The sequence below is a fragment of the Pseudophryne corroboree genome, chromosome 8 (assembly GCF_028390025.1).
Source record: "Pseudophryne corroboree isolate aPseCor3 chromosome 8, aPseCor3.hap2, whole genome shotgun sequence".
NCBI lineage: Eukaryota > Metazoa > Chordata > Amphibia > Anura > Myobatrachidae > Pseudophryne > Pseudophryne corroboree.
Genome location: NC_086451.1, coordinates 221,017,733 through 221,041,114, shown reverse-complemented (window position 1 = coordinate 221,041,114; position 23,382 = coordinate 221,017,733).

Here is a 23,382-nt window from a genome sequence, read left to right as displayed (position 1 = left end):
GATGCGATCCGGACCATTTGTCCAACAAATACAGCTGGAAGGGCTTTGTGTGAAAACTTCCGTACTGCAGCGCCTCGTAAGCGGCTACAATCTTTGCCAGAAGGCGAATGCATAGATGCACCAATATCCGTGTTGGTTTTAGAACATCCCGCACCATCGACTGGATTACCAATGCCTTTTCCAATGGAAGGAATACCATCTTTGCCTCCGTATCAAGTATTATCCCCAGGAACGGAAGTCTCTGTGTTGGTTCCAGGTGAGATTTTGGTAGGTTCAGAATCCACCCATGATCCCGGAGTAGTCGAGTTGAGAGGGCAATGTTGTCCAGCAACCGCTCCCTGGATGGTGCTTTTATCAGCAGATTGTCCAGGTACGGGATTATGTTCACTCCCTGTTTGCGGAGGAGAAACATAATCTCTGCCATTACCTTGGTAAACACCCTCGGTGCTGTGGAGAAATGGCAGGGCCTGGAACTGGTAGTGACAGTCCTGTAATGCAAACCTGAGATAAGCCTGATGAGGTGGCCAGATTGGGATATGAAGGTACGCATCCTTGATATCCAGAATTCCCCTTCCTCCAGACCTGAGATCACCGCTCTCAGAGACTCCATCTTGATTTTGAACACCCGTAAATACGGGTTCAGTGACTTGAGGTTTAAAATGGGTCTTACCGAACCGTCCGGTTTCGGTACCACAAACATGTTGGAATAATAACCTTTGTTCTGTAGCTGAGGTGGAACTGGAACAATGACCTGAGTCTGTACCAGTTTTTTAATTGTATCCTGTAAAATTAGACTTGCCTCCTGAGAAGCTGGTAAGCCTGATTTGAAGAATCTGTGAGGTGGGAGTTCCTGAAACTCCAGTCTGTACCCCTGGGCGATGAGCTCTTTGACCCAGGGATCCTGGCATGATGTCGCCCATATGTGACTGAAATCTCTTAATCGTGCTCCCACCTGCCTGTCTTCCAGGCAGTGCGGTCCACGGTCATGCTGAAGGCTTTGAGGAAACAGAACCTGAGTTCTGTTCCTGTGAACCTGCAGTTGCTTGTTTTCTGGGTTTACCTCTATTGCCTTTAAAGGCTGTAGAAGAACCTTTGCTTTCATTTTTAAATTTTGCTGTCCGAAAGGACTGCAGAGTTGGAGCAGAGTAGATTTCTTTTTTACATTAAAATAAGATTCCTCATCTTCCTCTGTCACTTTGTCAGGAATTTGCAGGACGTCTCTAATAGCTTCTATCTGGGCTTGTATTCCTTGTGACAGAGCTGCATCCCCCCTAGCGAGTCCAGCTCACCCTCCTCTGCGTCTGATACATCATCATCAGTGTCAGCCTGTAGATTTGGAACAGAAAATAAATGCAGAAAACTCTTCAGGAGCTTCCCTAAACGTGACCGCCTCTTCCGGGCATATTTTCTAAACTGAGTCTGGTAGGAGGGGCATAGAGGGAGTCAGCGCACACTATTGATTTCTTAAAGTGCCCAAGGCTCCTAGTGGACCTGTCACTTCTATACCCCATGGTACTAAATGGACCCCGGTATCCTCTAGGACGCAGTGGCGTAAGTTCGCCCCAGTCGCCCGGAGGCATGATAAAATGTTGCCCCCCCCCCCCCCCCTATACATATAGGAATAAATAAATATATATATATATATATATATATATATATGAAGGCGTGGCACTCACGGGACTTGATTTATAAAAATAAGACTCAGGACACGGCGGTCTCAGATGAAAGATCTTTCATCTGAGACCGCCGTGTCCTAAGTCTTATTTTTATCAATCAAGTCCCATGAGTGCCACTTCATTGATTTATCTACAAAGTCCCACAGACCTGTTAGGAGGCACCTGGGCATTAACTGGAGGAGGACAGAGTGCCAGCACTTCATATATATATATATATATATATATCCACAGACACGCCGTATGTAGATATCTGGTACTTGTGGTGAACAGTAGCAGCGTACTCACAATAGTACTTTCACAATAGTAGTATAGCTACACATACCTCTTTCACTTACACATACACATGCCTCTTTCAATTAAACACACACGCACTTCTTTCACTTACACTTATACACACACAAGCCTTTCACTTACACACACTCCTCTTTCACTTACACACATGCATGTCTCTTTTACTTACACTCACATGCCTCTCACGTGAACCCATACACACATGCCTCTTTCACTTACATATACACACATGCCTCTTTCACTTACAAGCACACACACACGTGCCTCTTTCACTTACACACACATGCCTCTTTCACTTACACACATACACACATGCTTTTTACTTACATACATACCTCCACACACTCGCACAATTACACCCACAAACATGCCTCTTTCAATTACACACACATGCATCTTTCACTTACACACACACACCTGCCTCTTTCACTTACACACACACCCGCCTCTTTCCCTTACACACACATGCATGTCTTTTACTTACACACACTCACATGCCTCTTTCACTTACATACATATGCATCTTTCAATTACACACACACACACACACACAATTACACACACGCCTTTTTCAATTACACACACACACGCCTCTCACTTAAACAGACATACACATGCCTCTTTCAATTACACAAACACAATTACACACACACACACACCACGCCTCATTCAATTAAACACACACACACACTCACATGCCTTTCACTTACACACTCACATGCCTTTTACTTACACACACACACGCCTCTTTCAATTACACACAAACACACAGTTGCACACCCACAATTACACACTTGCCTCTTTCAATTAAACAAACACACACATGCCTCTTTCAGTTACACACACACACACACACACGCATCTTTCACTTACACACACACGCTTTCACTTACACACACACACACCTGCCTCTTTCACTTACACACACATGCATGTCTTTTACTTACACACATTCACATGCCTCTCACGTAAACCCACACTCGCATGCCTCTTTCACTTACACACATATGCATATTTCAATTACACACACACACACAATTACACACACACAATTACACACACACACACACACACACATGCCTTTTTCAATTACACACACATGCCTCTTTCACTTAAACAGACACACACATGCCTCTTTCAATTACACACTCAATTACACACACACACACACACACACACACACCATGCCTCATTCAATTACACACACTCACATGCCTTTCACTTACACACTCACATGCCTTTCACTTACACACACACACGCCTCTTTCAATTACACACAAACACACAGTTACACACCCACAATTACACACACATGCCTCTTTCAATTAAACAGACACACGCATGCCTCTTTCAACTAAACACACAATTACACACACACACCATGCCTCATTTAATTACACACACAATTACACACACACACACACACAATTACACACACACATGCCTCTTTCACTTAAACAGACACACACATGCCTCTTTCAACTACACACACAATTACACACACACCATGCCTCATTTAATTACACACACAAATTACACACACAATTACACACACACACACACACGTCTTTTTCACTTAAACGCACAACTTTCGTTAAAAAACACAGACACACACACCTCCCTTAAAAACATCAACACACATAAGCACAGTCAGTGTTGCCAATATTTATTAAAGATTCCCCCAGTAATCACTCCCCATACACACACATACACAGTGCAGCAGCTTTAGGCAGGTGGTGCCAGTGCCTACCTTCGGCTAGCAGCAGGACGGAGGAAGAGAGATCTTCAGACGCCCAGCTCTTTTGGGAAGTGCCTGTGATCAGCTGTGTGCTGGAGCTCCCCCTAGCTGCAGCCAGCTGCCAGCTCATCTCTGTGGATACGAGGAGGCAGCTGCTGCAGCCGTGTCACAACACTGACACCGCTCCTCCATCCACATTCGGCGCAGCGGCGATGGAATGTCGGGCAGTGGGAGGCAATGGAGGACAGGTGCCCCCTTGAGGTCAGTAGCCCGGCGGCAGCCGACTCCACTGCCTCCCACAGTTCTGCCACTGCTAGGACATAAGAGAAAAATACTTTAATTACATTTGGGGTGCATAATCTAGCAAAAATGTTGATTTTGGAGTAATCTGAGGGTATTTACTTTTAGTAGCCCCAAATATGGCATGTCATTTTTAACCCAATCAAGCTAATTGAAAACTTCCAAATGCCTACTTGGGAGCACTGTGAAATAAAGATTTTCGTACGCTGACACTTTTTCTCTCCAGTTTAAAACTCTCTAAGCGATGATGCATCTAGCCCACAGCCTGTAACATCGCATTTAGGAGTTGATTGGTTGGTACTTTATCTTTCTCCACTTTATCATACTCAAAGGCTTAGTACATCTCCCCCAAAGTGACGGAGGCAGCTTTCCCAACTGGTCTGAAAACGGCTCATACTTGTCCTCAAACTCTCTCTGTACACACGTTAGTAGTACTCACTTCCCACTCAGAGCAGACGCAGGGCAACAATGTTCCCTGAGCAGTGGTGCCAAGAGAGGGGGGGGTACAAATTACCTGGGCCCAGGTCTGATATAGGGGCCCATGGCCATGCTCCCTGAAAAGTACCTGGGCCCAGCCAGGCTCTCTACTGCTCTGGCTGGGAGGCATGCCATGCTCCTGTGTGTGGGTGCTTCTGATGTGCTAGACAAGCCCCCAAAGAGGAGTGGCCATGCCCTCAGCATGCTGTGGTCACACCCCCTCCAGTGGGGCAGTGGGGCCCAGGAAGTTGTTGTACTGGGGCCCGGGATTTCTCTTGGCAGCCCTGGCCCTGAGCTGTATGCCACTGCACATGTGATTTCATGATATCACGAACAGGGGTCCGAACTGTAGTCAGAACCAGGAAGCTGAGCTCAGTGTGGCTCTCTGGCAAACTGCTGGGTGCTGTGCAGAGGTCGGGCTGCAGTTACACCAACACCCCTATTTGAATTTCAAACTGAGCTGCAGGGGCAAATTTAGGGGTGAGGGCGCCCCAAGGCACAACAGTAACCCCCCACTACCCCCCAATCTGCCTAATTTTATTATTTTTATTGATTGGTAATTAGGTTTGATTATATCCAATTTAATATAATAATAAAAAAAAGCCACTATGAAATTTTTTTTCATTATGCATAAGTGGGACAGCTAACAGGGTCAGCCTGCGCATGTCCTACCTGCTTACACTCCATTCAAGATGTCATATAGTGCAGTACAGTGGAAATATTAACATAGTTGCCTACCCTCCCGCATTTTGCGGGAGACTCCCGGTCCACTGCTGATTCTCACGCTGCCCCGGAAAGCTAAATTAATCCCCCGGATTCTCCATTGCCGCGCGGGAAGGACTGCGCATGTTGACTACCGGATGTGACAGGGCGGGACCACTGCTTCTTACCTTCTCACTCTAACAAGCCAGCTCGAAGCACTCACTTCAGTTCAGATCATAGATTTAACTTAAGTCTTGTGCCATTGTACCATTGCTTTAGTGCAGTCCCCACATGGAGGCAGTAGCTTGATGTGGCGGAATAAGAGCTAGCAGGGGAAGTCCCTTCGCTGTGCACTCTTCTGGATTTCATGAGCCTGAGGTGCACTGATTAATCCTCTGATTACTGACTAGGATACTGAGGGACATATTAACTTTCCTTGGTGAGGAGGAAATCATGTGTGATTGGACACGCTGATCATGATGCTGGTGCCTTAATACAGATTGCAGGGGCACCAGCAGTTACACACTACATAGGAAGTCACACTGTAGTTGCTTCTGAGCTGACAATAGAGCTGCCTCGTTTTCCTCTCCATTCCTGAGACACCGCCCCCTCCTCATCTCTTCTCTGCTACAGCTCTGAAACTGCAGCGCCACAGAAGTGACATGATAAAATGAGGCAGCACTTTCTAGGGAGGTGTATACAGTAGTATATTATTACCACTAGTGGGAAGAGGGAGGGATAGAGGAATATTGAAGTTTTGGTTTTTTTGGGGGGTGGGGGGGATATTGAAGTTTTGTGGGAGCGGAGTTATAGAAACATAAGGAGAAAATGCACATGGTTATCATATATTTAACATTTACAAAATGAGTTTATATACAAAACATATAAAAAGTAATCTTCAACTCTAGATCTACATCTCAAAATTGCCACTGCAACTGCAGTATGCATGTATATATTTATATATTGTATATAAAATACATACACACACAGATGGTGGCCCTGAGCCAAATACCTACATAGTGCCCCATGACATCTTAACCCGGCTCTGCTCCCTGACACTGTTGCTCACATGTAAGCTGTTTGGCACAGCCCTCCACCAACATCTAGGCTGGCCAAATCTAAATATCTCCTGTTCTATCAGCATCCATCGCCTTGACAGCACCTGCTTGTCAGTGACATGTGGTGGGGTGAGGCAGGTGGGTGTCCATCATCCAGAGTTCTGTGATATCCACATGGCTTGTTCAGCATAATCCTCACAGCCTGCTGTATATCTTAAGTTATCCACGGTTACTGTGGTATCATCTGTTGCTCCCCGATGTTGTCCATGATCACTTTAGCATCATCTATTGCTCTCCGATAAAGGTAGAGCTAACTACAGTAAGCCTTTGAACATGTACTTGTAATATTGTTACAATGGCTAACTACGTGCTGGCTACATTTTATAGAATGTACACTATAAATTGAGCTCTTTGTGGCTTGTTACTTTATAACAAACTTATTTCTGATACAGGTGTTTTGCCTAAAGACATTGTGGTTCACACATTGGACCATGGAGCATACCATTGTTTGCTGGACCATTTAATCACATGTAATTGTTTATTTTCAGTTGGCAGCTTTAGTTCAGTTTTATATTGTATATCAACTGTACATGTACATACTGTATATTCAGCGTGGTACCAGTGTGTGTGTGTGTGTGTGTGTGTGTGTGTGTGTGTGTGTGTGTGTGTGTGTGTGTGTAGAGAGAGAGAGAGAGATCTATCTGTGTGAGTATGTATATACAGTTTCAAGAAAACGTATGTGAACCCTTTGGAATTTCCTGGATTTGTGCATAAATTGGTCATAAAATGTGTTCTGATCTTCATCTAAAGGTGCATACACACGGTGAGATTCGGGCTAAGCCCGATTCTCACTATGCGACAGGGGCTAGGTCGGCATCGCAAGCACATAATGACTGTGATTGCGATACTGACTATGTGCGATTTTGGCTAAGTGTCAATTTTGACTATCTCTTCTATAGAGATAGTCAAAATTGACTTGCCTGCACAGTCTATCTAGGCTTGCGATGCCGACCGCGCATCGGCATCGAATCAGGATCGCAAGGTGACTGTCACCTTGCGATCTGCACTAACTTTTCTTACGATTTTGACTATATAGTCAAAATCGTAAGAAAATATCTCACTGTGTGTACACACCTTAATTCACAACAATAGACAAACACAGTCTGATGAAACTAATACCACACACACAATTATATGTTCTCATGTTTTTATTGAACACACCATGTAAACATTCACAGTGCAGGGTGGACAAAGTATGTGAACCCCTAGGCTAATGACTTCTCCAAGAGCTAATTTGAGTCAGGAGTCAGCCAACCTGGAGTCCAATTAATGAGACGAGATTGGAGGTGTTGGTTAAAGCTGCCCTGCCCTATAAAAAACACACAGCAGTTTTGAGTTTGCAATTCTCAAGAAGCATTGCCTGATGTGAACCATGCCTCGCAGAAAAGAGCTCTCAGAAGACCTACGATTAAGAATTGATGACTTGCATAAAGCTGGAAAGGGTTACAAAAGTATCTCTAAAAGCCTTGATGTTAATCAGTCCACGGTAAGACAAAATGTCTATAAATGGAGAAAGTTCAGCACTGTTGCTACTCTCCCTAGGAGTGGGCGTCCTGTAAAGATGACTGCAAGAGCACAGTGCAGAATGCTCAATGAGGTGAAGAAGAATCCTAGAGTGTCAACTAAAGACTTACAGAAATCTCTGGCACATGATAACATCTCTGTTGATGAATCTACCATACGTAAAACACTGAACAAGAATGGAGTTCATGAGAGGATACCACAGAGGAAGCCACTGCAGTCCAAAAAAAAACATTGATGCACGTTTAAAGTTTGCAAAAGAGCACCTGAATGTTCCACAGCACTACTGGCAAAATGTTCTGTGGACAGATGAAACCAAAGTTGAGTTGTTTGGAAGGAACACACAACACTATGTGTGGAGAACAACACACCAACATCAAAACCTCATCCCAACTGTGAAGTATGGTGGAAGGGGCATCATGGTTTGGGGCTGCTTTGCTGCCTCAGGGCCAGGAGAGATTGCTATCATTGACGGAAAAATGAATTCCCAAATTTATCAAGACATTTTGCAGGAGAACTTAAGGCCATCTGTCCACCAATTGAAGCTCAACAGAAGATGGGTGATGCAACAGGACAACGACCCAAAGCACAGAAGTAGACAATCAACAGAATGGCTTCAACAAAAGAAAATACGCTTTCTGGAGTGGCCCAGTCAGAATCCTGACCTCAACCCGATTGAGATGCTGTGGCATGACCTCAAGAGAGCGATTCACACCAGACAACCCAAGAATATTGCTGAACTGAAACAGTTTTGTAAAGAGGAATGGTCCAAAATTCCCCCTGACCATTGTGCAGGTCTGATATGCAACTATAGAAGACGTTTGGTTGAGGTTATTACTGCCAAAGGAGGGTCAACCAGTTATTAAATCCAAGGGTTCACATACTTTGTCCACCCTGCACTGTGAATGTTCACATGGTGTGTTCAATAAAAACATGAGAACATATAATTGTTTGTGTGGTATTAGTTTCAGCAGACTGTGTTTGTCTATTGTTGTGACTTAGATGAAGATCAGAACACATTTTATGACCAATTTATGCACTGTCAAAGTCGAAAAATATTGCAGTACACACATCACTTACAAACTACACACAGATGGCCTCCGCGCGTGTACTTGTTCTGCTGTGGGTGCGCATATCCGCAATTTGCGTATGGTCGCTCCCGCGGTCCTGCGCATTAGCGCGTGGTATGAGTATTTACGGTAGAGTTTGTGAACGCATGGAAGGCTATCAAAACACATTACATATTTAATCCAAATAGTGCACAATGTACACATAGTCTCCCTGCACCACATCAGAAAGTAACAGCAGTTTAAATGGTAACAGAACAAAGGGATTCACCTTTACAGGATAGGAGGGGACACAACAAGGTTATAAGGTGGTGTTTGGTATCCAGCTGTAGGGTATTTTAAGGGTAACATTCCGGTGTTGGTTTGAGGAAGATAGCATGTTCCTGTGGATAGTTATGTGCAGGAGCAGAATATAGATATAAACTATTTACTGTACATTATGTATGCGGCGTGAATCCAGAGGAGACCACCCACAAGAGCAGTTGGAACAGACATCGCCCACCTATTCAAACCGACCTATGACCTCTCCTGTACTGTAAATGACCATCCCTGTGTCCAATGGACAAAGAGATTACAGTATCCATTGTGTTAAGTTTTGGATGAATTGTATAAAGAGAGCCTGCTGCAGGCCTGGTCAGACACAAGACTCACAACGTTATCTATCAGATGAAGGAGGACCAGACTGGGTAGCACGGCGAATCCTCTAACGTATGTAACATTGACTGTAGCCATTTACTCTGTTATATTGTATTGTATTGTTTGTATTGTAACCCCCTTTCAGCAATAATACGCTGTGGTGTCGGAACCCAGCGGTTTAATTACAATCTGGTGTCGTGTCTTCATTGCCCTGCTAAGGTTTAAAGTGTATTATCATTGCATTGCATAGCTGTTAAGGATTTACAGTGTATCTCTGGGTGTGTACGCGCTGTGAGTACTTTGTACCGTCAGCACGGCGTTTGTACACAAAGTCCGTACACAGCACGGGACTTTGTACACTAATAGCGTACAACGTACGTAGAGTGTGTATTAAGTATAGCGGCCGCAGCGGCTCCATGGTAAAGTGTGTTTAAGGTATAGCTTTCATTCCTGAAGATAAATCAGCATTATCAATTCGGGGCTCCTCCGGTTTTCCACATACTTACTACCTAACAGGTCACAGCAGACTTAATCTATCAGCAAAGGGTGGACAAAGTATCCTACGTATCCTTTTCCTGGTAGATGGATGCAATGAAAACCCTACTTGATTGCTGATTAGATGGCGTCTGCTCTGTATGGTTTGTAGAGATGCTGGTAGAACTCGTAAGGTAAACAGGAAAAAAGCTATTTAAAATATGTGAAAAAAAAATTGCCACCAAAAGCGTACACGGCACTTATACTTTGCATACTCTTTCACATTATTGCCATAACATTCAGATTGCTAGATTCATTTAGACCTGTGTGAAACCGGAGACATTTGTTGCTATATAGTTAAAAATAAAATAAGTATTTAAGGAAGTAAGAGTAAAATCACAAAACACAGTTCTGGCCCAGTAGTAAGAGGGTTAAAACGGAACAAGTGTGGATTGTGTTTAGTGGGCAATAGTAGTTTTATTGCTCACATTTATAGAATTGTATGATTTGTGCTATTGCGGACGTACGTTTTTTTACACGTGTCTCGGACACAGTACGGAACTGCACACGCGGCGTAAGAGACACGCACGATCGCGTGTTTACGCAAATTGTGTAAGAGTACGGGCGCTAAGTACAAATTACACAATAGTTCGTTTAGTTTAAAGGTGGGACAGTAGCCACGCTACAGTAGCACAAAACTACCCGGTTTCTAAAAAAGAAAAAAAAATTAGTATAAAAACAAAATTTAGTATAATTTTTTTTTTTTTCTAATTGCTTCTTGGGGTAAAGCTGCCAACTTGAATGAATCCAAATTTTCTGTACAGAAAAACAAAGTGTATTTGAGTGAGCGAACGCAGGAGTGAGTGGATACTGAACCCAAGAACTGAAGTGGTCTGAAGTGGTAACACTGGGTTAGTAGAGGCCCGGTGGCGTAGGGTTCGCTACCCTGCGTTATTAGGAACTGAAGTGGTCTGAAGTGGTCTGAAGTGATCCCATACAACTGAAGTGGTCTAAAGTGGTCTGGAGTGGTCTAGGCTAAAGTGGTCTACAGCAATTGTAGGGCATATAGATAACTAGTATCTATAGGCTGTGCTATTGCATTGCATGTCCGTTTGTTCTGCACAGCACAACGTGATACCATTGTGTCATATGCGCTGTGGAAGAGCATACGCAGACGTGATTCTATAGACAAAGGGGTTTTTCTTTGATAACGTCGGGAAATCTCCCGGGTGGGCTTCACTGGAAAGGGTGAAGGATAGTTCTCTAATTTCTCTGTTTTTCACCCTACAAACAATTCCAGTTGAAAGATACAGAAAAGGAATTTTTCGCTGCCTCTCTCAGGAAAATATTCCAAACAGAACTTCCACCGAAAGAAATTACGGTGTTGTACAGTCTGATAGGAGCCCTAAGTTGGGTACATTGCGATCCGCTACCAACAGTGTATCGTTGTACTGGCCAGCGTGGGCGAGAGCGAGTGGAAGGCGCTCAGGGATACTTCCACCGTGTACTTATATTGAGTATTTTGGTGTTTGTGGGAATTTTTTTAAAGTTATTAGAAAAGACCCACAAATGTGGGAGCCAGTTGCTCAAGTAAGAGACGTTTAGACAGGGTTCAGGCAGAATTGTGGCCAAAAGGCTCAGCAAGGTTTATCATGTGTGAAAAATATGGTTCACACACAGACGTTTTATGCAATGAGTGGGTATGTATGACTAACAATGATAGGGTACCATTCCCTAGGGTGGGCAGCTTTGAACCAGAGGTATTAAAGAACTTAAGGTTAAGGATATGTCTGAAAAAATCCAAGAAACAAAGGATTAGACATACAGATTGTTTAAATTTATGGCAACAGGAGGGGGATATGCAAAGGGAATTAGCTCGCGCAGCAGGTTCCAAACCTAGCGGGAAAGCAATGGCGACCGCACCACCACCACCATATATTGTGGGGGAGAAAGTGGCTACAGACAATGGTACATTGGTACAGGATAGGAGAGTAATTGATAAATGTACTAATGCTAACCCTTGACAGTTGTATCCCATTTTAAATTTTTCCCAGGACTGCGAGCAGGAGGATGAGCCCAGCACGATATCGGCACTCTCTCTAGCAGCCACCATACAAGACACTCAGGTGGGCACGGCCAAACCAACAAGAGCAGTAGTCAGGCCCCCTAGCAGAGGGATAAGTAAGGTCGTGTCCACAGTTAAGTACAGTACCATACATTATGCAGAGACAATAGCACCTCACATTGTAGAATCAAACCAGAATAATGTAATTGAGTTAAATCCTGTCAGGGTGATTGCAGTCCCCAATGGGAAGACTCACGCTCAGGGAGTCACTCCCATCAGGAACATTGCCATGCATTGACCTTGGTCTCGGGCAGAGTTAAGGTCAGTTATGTCAGAATTTCCCGATCCCAGAAAAGATCTAGTCGCATGCCAGAGGTTCATTAAAGAGTTAGGTAACGCCAACGAACCCACGAACAAAGATTGGCGAATAGTGCTACGGGTATGTTTACCCTCAAATATTGACCCCACAAAATTCATAACCGATTGTAAGGTAGACGCAGAAGTACCTCTCACTGATGAATACAATCAGGAGAATGTACGGCAAATCAATCTGCAATTAGGAGTATATTTCCCTACTGTTGTCAAATGGAATAAAATCTTTTCCATAAGACAAAAGGAAGGTGAAACGGCATCCGAATATTTCCATCGAGCACTGCAGGAAATGGCTAGATACACTGGGGTCGAGGACATTAGAGACAATATACATCACAGGGAGGTAGCTGTTTCAGTATTAATGGACGGATTGAAGGAGGCACTGAGAACAAGGGTACAGACCTCTCTACCAAACTGGAGAGGTATCTCGGTGGCTGCATTGAGAGAGTCCGCTGTCGAGCATGATAGGAACATCAGTAAGCACAGGGAGTCACAGGGGGAAAAGCTGATGACGGTAAGTATACAGGACCTTACGGCAAAACCCCATCAGCCGAAAACCCAGACCCCTGTTGATTGGAAAAGACCTAGAATATGCTACGCTTGTAAAAATAAAGGACATTTTGCCCAGGATTGTAGGAATAAAGGTACACATAACGTAAACCTAGACCAGAATACGGACCTCACTACAATTCACATAATTGGGATCAGGGACCATATAGGAGAGGTTATGAGCCACATGCAGGGGAAACAAGGAGGTACCCACCAATGAGAGACTGGCAGGCCTCCGAAAGCTCACAGCTACCCCCCTCACATATTGTAGGTGCCAATGCGCTGCGGGAGGGTCTCACCACACAATAGGGGTTGGGCCACACCTGTAGTCTGCAGCCAGTGAAGTTAATTGCTAGCCTTGGTAGTGAACCTGAGGTCACGGTTGATGTAGGTGGTGTACCATTACCTTTTCTTGTAGATACAGGGGCGGCCAGGTCAGTGTTAAATTCGACAGTAGGTATAAAAACCACGGGTAAAACAATTTCGGCAATGGGAGCAACAGGAACTGTGCAACAATACCCTTTGAGTAGACCTGCAGAGATTACGATAGGGCCCTTGCAAACCAAACATTCTTTCCTGTTGGCTGCATCGGCTCCGACTAATCTACTCGGGAGAGATTTATTGTGTAAAATGCGGTGTGTCATATACTGTACTCCTGAGGGTGTCTTCTTGGATATACCTGGGAACCACGCTCAAGAAGTACAAGATATACTAGACACCCCTCAAAGGCTAATGTCACATTCTACTGTTAAAGACAAGTGTCCATCAAAGGTAGAGGATATGATCTCACAAATACCGGGTTCCCTTTGGACCAAAGATGAACAAGACACTGGATTGATGGCGAATGTAGCTCCAGTAGCAGTGCAAGTAAAAGATGGTAGGATAGCTCCAAAAATCCCTCAGTATCCTCTGAAGCCAGAGGTAGAATTAGGAGTGTACCCCGTCATAGAGCGGTTGCTACAACAGAGCATCCTAGTCAGGACGTCCAGCACTGCCAATAGTCCCATCTTCCCTGTGAAAAAGAGTGGGGGGAGGGGTTACAGGCTAGTGCAGGATCTAAGGGGGATAAACAAGATAGTTGAGAGGCAATTCCCCTTAGTGCCCAATCCAGCTGTCATCCTCATGCAAATTCCCTCTACTGCAAAATTTTTAACTGTCATCGACCTCTGTTCTGCCTTCTTTTCTGTCCCTCTGCACCCTGGCAGCCAATATCTTTTTGCTTTTACATACAGGGGAGTCCAGTACACCTGGACTCGGCTTCCCCAAGGTTTCACTGACAGCCCGAGTATTTTCTCCCAGGCTTTGCATGACGGTTTACAATCCTTTCAACCTGAGAGTGTATCAGTGCTAATACAGTATGTCAATGACTTATTGTTGTGTTCTGACTCACTCGAATCGTCCTTGAAAGACACGAAACAGCTTCTGTTTCATCTTTCCCAAACGGGACACAAGGTTTCAAAGGATAAGTTGCAGTTGTGCCAGACCAGGGTAAAATATTTGGGACATTGCTTGACTCAAGGACTTAAGACACCTCACCGCTGATAGAATACAGGCGATTCATGACATGACTCTGCCACAAACGCAGCAACAGATCCGCACTTTCCTTGGAATGTGTGGGTACTGCCGAAACTGGATTCCAGGGTTCTCTATACTGGCTTTACCTTTGCAAGAAATGGTCTCTTCAAACAAACCAGAACGGGTCTCGCACACAGATGAGTCCGAACTGGCCTTTGAGAGACTCAAACAGTGCCTATCACAGGCACCTGCATTAGGTATGCCAGATTATGAGAAGCCCTTTGAATTATACGGTACAGAAAGTGCATGGTGCGCAGCAGTAGTTTTAACCCAGAGACATGGTGATGCCAGCAGGCCGGTAGCTTACTACAGTGCACAGTTGGACACCGTAGCGCGGTCTCTCCCACATGCTTGCGAAGTGTTGCAGTGATAGCTTTGCTAGTAAGTAAAAGCGAGGACGTAGTGTTAGGACACAACCTGACCATCCATACACCTCATGCAGTATCAGCCTTACTGAACTCCGCCCAAACCAGACATGTCTCATCTGCTCGGTTTACAAAGTGGGAATTATCACTGATGGCCCCTGTAAACATCACCATTAAGAGATGCAGCTCACTAAATCCTGCAACTTACTTGCCAAGTGTGCCTGGACAGGCACAAAGGGTGGAGGATGAGAATGATGGTGAAGGAGGATTTAGTGCAGACACTGATATGCATGATTGTATGGAATACCTGAATCAGACTTTCACCGCGAGACCTGACATCAGTGACAGCCCACTGGAATGGGTAGACTTTACCTTCTACACTGACGGTAGTTGCCACAGACAGACTGAATCGGGAGACTTGTGTACTGGATATGCAGTTGTAGACGACAGAGGTATCATAGAAGCTGAACCCCTGGGCCCACCGCACTCAGCACAAGTTGCTGAGTTGGTCGCCCTAACCAGAGCGTGTGAATTGGCCAAGGGTAAGTCAGCTAATATATACACAGATTCTAGGTATGCCTTTTGGAGTGGTGCATGATTTTGGGGCCCTATGGCGCCTCAGAAATTTCATGACGGCAGCTGGCACACCTGTAGCGCATGCGTCCCACATAAAAAGACTTCTAACAGCGATACAGGAACCAGACAGAGTGGCTGTTATCAAGTGCAAAGCACATACTTACAACCAAGACCCAATTTCACTTGGTAACAGCCAGGTAGACGAAGCTGCTAAATCAGCAGCCAGCACCCCTATACAAACGAACATCACACCACTGATGACATTTAACACGATCAACACACAACAATTAATTAAAATGAAAGATTTGTGTTCATTACAGGAAAAGGCAGTCTGGAGGTCAAAGGGATATGGCCAGGAATCCTCGGGACTGTGGACAGGTGGACAAGGTAAGCCAGTGGCCCCCAGAGCATATCTTCCAAGCTTAGCTGAGGCGGCACACGGTCTGACTCATCTGGGTAAAGAGGGTATGTGTAAGCCTATCCGTTTGATAGACAGATAGTGTCTAGTTAGACAGTCTATAGATAGACACCATATGTTAGACAGACATTAGATTGACAGGGTCAAAAGTTCGAAAGGGTCAAAAGGTCGGCATGAAAATGGTCGACATAAAAAGATAGACAAATGTTTTTTTTATGTAACATGTTTTTGGACTTTTTCATACTTTCTCTATCCATGTCAGCATAGAGTTGGTTATAAACCTTGTGGCTAGCGCAGCGAGCCACCGTGCCCGAAGCGTCGCGAGCGAAGCGAGCCCCATGAGGGTATGCCTTTCTACAATTGGGGGTCCCAGATGACAAAACTATCCACACAAACCACAAAAATGCAAAAAACATGTGTCTACCCTTTTCATGTCGACCATTTTCATGTCGACCTTTTGACCCTGTCGACCTTTTGACCCTGTCGACATTTTGATTTGTCGACCTTTTTCATGTCGACATTTTGACCCTGTCGACCTTTTGACCATGTCGACCTAATGTCTGTCTAACATAGGGTGTCTATCTATTGACTGTCTAACTAGACACTATCTATCTTTCATACCTGAACCATGTGTAAGCTCGTGAGAGCCTACTGGTGTGTGCCAGGATTCTCTTCTCATGCAGGTAAAAGAGCAATGACATGTTTTACTTGCTTGAGGAAGAATATTGGAAAGTCAATACCAACAGAGCCATCCCATATCCCTCCGACAGACGGATCTTTTCAGGTAATACAAATCGATTTCATACAGTTACCACCCTGTAGGAATTTAAAATATGTGTTAGTTTGCATTGACGTATTTTCTAACTGGGTAGAAGCGTTCCCTGCTGCCACAAATACTGCTACGTTCACTGCAAAGAAAATTGTGCAGGAATTTGTGTGTAGATATGGTATCCCTAGAATAATTGAAAGTGATAGGGGTACCCATTTTACAGGTGAAGTCTTTCAGGTCATGTGCAAGCTGATGGGAATTAATAGCAAGCTACATACTCCGTACCGTCCACAGGCGAGTGCAAAGGTGGAGAGAGTGAATAGCACTATTAAGAACAAGCTGAGCAAATTAATGGTTGAAACTGTATTGTCGTGGCCAGAAGCTTTGCCACTAGTGTTGTACAGCATCAGAAACACTCCCAGGTCTCCCCTTAACCTATCACCCTTTGAAATTCTTTTTGGTCGACAACCTCATGTAATGATAGACCCCCAGGATGATTTGAAATGTAATAATGAAGTGACTGTGAAATATTTGGTTGGGATGAGCCAGCAGCTGAGAAATCAACAAAGAAATTTAAAGCTGGTGATTCCTGACCTACCGAACAGTAATTGTCATGACATTGAACCTGGGGATTATGTGATGATTTGAAATTTCTTACGCTCAGGTTGCCTCATAGACAGGTGGGAAGGACCATATCAAATCTTGTTAACCAGCACAACAGCATTGAAGGTCGCCGAAAGAGAGACTTGGATCCACTCGTCCCACTGCAAGAAGGTCGCTGACCCGGAGAGAACTCGTGACAAAGAGCAGAGTGTAGAGAATCTCGTATCACTGGAGTGTCTGTTCCGGGAAAGTTGAGAGGCAGGACTGTTGAAGGGCATCTGAGCACAGAGAGTAACAAGAGCTAGAACGGTTGTCGTACCACTTTCTTTTTTTCACCTCCTCCTGCATTTTTCCTTTCTTTTCTACTTCTTATTTTCCTCCTTTCCCCTAACGAAATGGATCGATCACAAGAGACTGCGTTTCGGGTTCTATTAGTAATTCTGGTTTTGATAAGGACAGTGTGTTTTGGTGAGATTCCCAGAGAGTTCGAGCAGGGATCTGGAATGGGTTCTGATGGCAAGTATGAATTTGTAGGATCTCAGGATCAGCACATCATTTTGGTAAAGGCTGGCATCAGTAAGCGCTCTGGTAGTCAGGGAGCTCGGAGGCACTGTGAAGGGTTATTGTCTGATGAATATTGTATTTGTAGGAATTGTGAGAATATAGTTGAGGATGGGTGCATCCAGAGATGTCAGTCCAACCTTAATATCGACATGGACCGTCATCCGTTGAGTGATTACCACTCACTAGTGGGTAAGGTCTTAAACCAGACAGAATGCTGGGTGTGCTCACAGGTACCTCAAGGTCAGAGCAAGTCAGGATTAGTACCATATACCCTTTAGCAATAGATGAGGTACTCGAATTATGGGGTGAGAGACCGGTGGACAAGAAATTCAATATTTCTAGGCCCCCTAGTTTGAAGCTCCACCAGTATCATGTAGACAGATCCTTATTATGTTTTAATATTTCCAATTACCGAAAACCGGGAAATTGGGAAGTGACGTGGAATAACCAGACAATGACCTTTTCACACAGAGCTGATAGGATACCCATAGACTCTGAACTTGTACGCCAAATAGCCTACAGTGGGAGGTATTTTCGGTGTAGGTATACTCGTGGAAGAAAGACCATGTGGGTTGGAAAAGTATCGCCAGGGTATTGTGCCCATATCATCCAGCCCGATACTTGTACTGAGCAGATGGGAGAACTAGGGATAGGTTTCTTTACTTGGAAAGTTTGTAATATGGTGATGTCATATTTTGTCCTCTATGTTCTCCCAGATGATGCCTATTTCATATGTGGGAGGAAGGCGTACAAGTGGCTTGCCCCAAGCTCAGAGGGATTGTGTTATATTGGGAGAGTACTACCTGAGGTCATGACCATAACCCATGATAAGATGAAAGGCGTTCACCGCAGTGCTCAGGCTCCTTATACTCATACTCACTATGAACACATCATCAAGAGACACCTCATAGATAGGACAGAGCACGCAGTCTCTGATTTGATCCACGAATCCACCGGGATTCAATTCCTTCTCGCATTAGACATCACCCGTACTGCCAGAGGAATTATAAATTATAGGTGTATCCATGCGCTAGCGAACGTGATAGATAATATCACTGAGATGTATGACAACACCTTCAGGTATACGGGAAGGGAGTTACAAGTTTACAAGAAGGAACTGATTCAGCACAGGATGGTCCTAAATTATATCACAGCTGTGACAGGTGGGTACTGTGTTACTCTGGCAACTCAATATGGGGTGAAGTGCTGTACGTATATTACGAACAGTACTGACGACCCAACGGAGATCATCGATCAAAAGATGGATGATATCTTGCAGTTGAAGTGGGAGTTCAGGAGGAAACACAACCTTACCTTGGCGACTGTGAGTAATGAACTGACCGGCTGGGTCTCATGGTTGAACCCACGAAATTGGTTCTCAGGTTTAGGAGAGTGGGCTCAAAATGTTATTATGAGTGTAGGGAAGTTTCTCCTTTGTATCCTGGGAGTCGTCATAATTATTGGTTTGATATTTAGGTGTGTTCGAATTCTGACGCGGCGCAAGCACGGCACAAAGTTGATGAGTCTAAGGAGCGAGGGCACTGTTATAGCAGCAGATTTAATTTATAACCCATCCATAGAGACAGTGTTATGATAAGGATTGCAAATTAATTTCATGGCCTGTTTCTTTCACCCGTTTTTCTTTTGTCTCCCCCTCTGCCCAGATACATCCATCCGGAAAAAGACATCAGCCCTACCCAAAGTGTTTATGTGAATGTATTTTATGTATGTCTTATCTTCATCTCTGCAACCTTCAGTTAATAGCACACATAGTCGACAGGTGATATCCACATATACTAGCACTCACTTATGTTTCCCCCTCCATGTATCATCAACTAAATGTGCACCCCATTTGTTTAAACAAGAAGCCGAAAAGAGCTCGGTAGTGTTTTTTGGCCCATTTACAGACCCTTGATATGGGATGAGAAGGATTTAATGTATACTTCGCAATACCTTGAAGCTTATTTAGAACATATACAGCACGATGATACATGCCCCTCAGACATGGATTCATACATACATGCTTTCTACTATCCCACTAGGTCATACATTTCCCACCTACAACTCTCCCTCGACCATCCAAACTTCTGTAGATATTGTGTAGATATTTTTCTGTTTATTGAAAAGATAGTGGCAGTTATTGGTGACTGCCAAAGGGTGGAATGTCAAAGTCGAAAAATATTGCAGTACACACATCACATACAAACTACACACAGATGGCCTCTGCGCGTGTACTTGTTCTGCTGTGCGTGCGCATATCCGCAATTTGCGTATGGTCGCTCCCGTGGTCCTGCGCATTAGCGCGTGGTATGAGTATTTACGGTAGAGTTTGTGAACGCATGGAAGGCTATCAAAACACATTACATATTTAATCCAAATAGTGCACAATGTACACATAGTCTCCCTGCACCACATCAGAAAGTAACAGCAGTTTAAATGGTAACAGAACAAAGGGATTCACCTTTACAGGATAGGAGGGGACAGAACAAGGTTATAAGGTGATGTTTGGTATCCAGCTGTATGGTATTTTAAGGGTAACATTCCGGTGTTGGTTTGAGGAAGATCGCATGTTCCTGTGGATAGTTATGTGCAGGAGCAGAATATAGATATAAACTGTATTTACTGTTCATCATGTATGCGGCAGGAATCCAGAGGAGACCACCCACAAGAGCAGTTGGAACAGACATCGCCCACCTATTCAAACCGACCTATGACCTCTCCTGTACTGTAAATGTGTCCAATGGACAAAGAGATTACAGTATCCATTGTGTTAAGTTTTGGATGAATTGTATAAAGAGAGCCTGCTGCAGGCCTGGTCAGACACAAGACTCACAACGTTATCTATCAGATGACGGAGGACCAGACTGGGTAGCGCGGCGAATTCACTCACGTATGTAACATTGACTGTAGCCATTTACTCTGTTATGTTGTATTGTATTGTTTGTATTGTAACCCCCTTTCAGCAATAATACGCTGTGGTGTCGGAACCCAGCGGTTTAATTACAATCTGGTGTCGTGTCTTCATTGCCCTGCTAAGGTTTAAAGTGTGTTATCATTGCATTGCATAGCTGTTAAGGATTTACAGTGTATCTCTGGGTGTGTACGCGCTGTGAGTACTTTGTACCGTCAGCACGGCGTTTGTACGCAAAGTCCGTACACAGCACGGGACTTTGTACACTAATAGCGTACAATGTACGTAGAGTGTGTATTAAGTATAGCGGCCGCAGCGGCTCCATGGTAAAGTGCATTTAAGGTGTGTTTACGGTATAGCTTTCATTCCTGAAGATAAATCAGAATTATCAGCACAAATCCAGGAAATTCCGAAGGGTTCACATACTTTTTCTTGCAACTGTATATATATATATATATATATATATATATATAATGTTCAAGCTCAGAACATGGGTCCCCCTGGATTAGCATTACTTAACCGCTTCAGCACATCATTAAACTTGTTCAGAACATTAAAATGTGTACCCTCGCCATGCTTTTGGGCAAGGGTACTATTCCAAATAGATGTCCACGTGTATAGTAAAACCGCTAGCCCATGGGTAACAACAGATATGCCGATGGGTGACATCAGACACACCTCTAGTGCGGAGCATGACACACCCCCTCGACAACACCGTGCAGCAGATACTACTTCAGACTATAATTTCCCTGAAAGTAGTTTTCAAAAGTAGGCAAGTATGATTATACAGGTGCCACAAGGCAGTTATGGTGCTGCTCCTTGGCCTTGCACCCTTGGTTTCAGTATTGCTTGCACACCCCTAGTAATGCGGAGGTTCCTGCAGAACTGATTGACCAAACTGAAGGTCCTCAGAGGCCAAAGTATCGAACTTGTAGAACTTAGCAAACTTGTTCGAACCTGACCAAATAGCTGCTCGGCAGAGCTGTAAAGCCGAGACACCCCGGGCAGCCGGCCAGGAAGAACCCACCGACCTAGTAGAGTGGGCCTGTACAGATCTTGGAACCAGCAAACCTGCTGTAGAATAAGCATGCTAGATAGTAAGCGTGATCCAGCGAGCAATAGACTGCTTTGAAGCAGGACACACAATTTTATTGGGATCATAGAGAACAAACAGCGAGTCCGATTTTCTGTGATGAGCTGTCCGCTTCACATAGATCTTCAAAGCCTGCACAACATCCAAGGACTTTGAAGTAGCAGAGGTGTCGGTAACCACAGGAACCACAATAGGTTGGTTGATATAAAACGCAGACACTACCTTAGGAAGAAATTGCTGACGAGTTCTGAGTTCAGCTCTATCTTCATGAAAAATTAAATAGGGGCTCTTTTGAGATAACGCCCCCAGCTCCGACACACGTCTTGCTGAAGCCAAAGCCAACAGTGTGACGGTCTTCCAAGTAAGAAACTTAACGTTAACCTCCCGTAAAGGCTCAAACCATTCCGATTGTAGGAACTGCAACATCACGAAGACATCCCAAGGTGCCGTAGGAGGCACAAAGGGCGGTTGGATGTGCAGAACACCCTTCAAAAATGTCTGAACCTCAGGAAGAGAAGCCAATTATTTCTGGAAGAAAATGGATAAGGACGAAATCTGGACTTTTATGGAGCGCAGGCGTAGGCCCACATCCACACCTGACTGCACAAAAAGCAGAAAATGTCCCAGTTGAAACTCCACAGCAGGAAATTTTCTGTTTTCACACCAAGAGACGTATTTTCTCCAAATACGGTGGTAATGTTTATACGTTACACCTTTTTTGGCTTGGATCAAGGTATGAATTACCCTGTCTGGAATGCGTTTCCGGGCTAGAATTTGATGCTCAACCTCCATGCCGTCAAACGTAGCCGTGGTAAGTCTTGATAGATGAACGGCCCCTGTTGCAGAAGATCCTCTCGAAGAGGTAGAGGCCACGGATCCTCCAGGAGCATTTCCAGTAGATCCGCGTACCAAGCCCTTCTTGGCCAATCCAGAGTAATGAGGATTGTTTGAACCTTTACCATTTTTATTCTTTTGAGATTTCTTGGGATCAATGGAAGTGGTGGAAACACATACACCATCTGATAGACCCATGGAGTCACCAGAGCATCCACCGCCACTGCCTGTGGGTCTCTCGACCTGGAACAATACTGCCTGAGCTTCTTGTTGAGACGAGAGGCCATCATGTCGATCTGTGGAATTCCCCACCGATGTGTCAAGCACCCGAACACCTCCGGGTGAAGGCTCCACTCTCCTGGGTGGAGGTCGTGCCTGCTGAGGAAGTCTGCTTCCCAGTTGTCTACTCCCGGAATGAAGATTGCGGACAATGCCACAGCGTGTCTTTCTGCCCATAGGAGAATCCTTGTTACCTCTGACATTGCTGCTATGTGTTATGCACACCAGTGCCTGCAGGAATGTACTGGTGTCTGAACTGTTATGCACACCAGTGCCTGCAGGAATGTACTGGTGTCTGAACTGTTATGCACACCAGTGCCTGCAGGAATGTACTGGTGTCTGAACGGATAGGGATGCAACACAAATGAACTCACAGACAGACTGGGGAATATGACATTACATACACAGA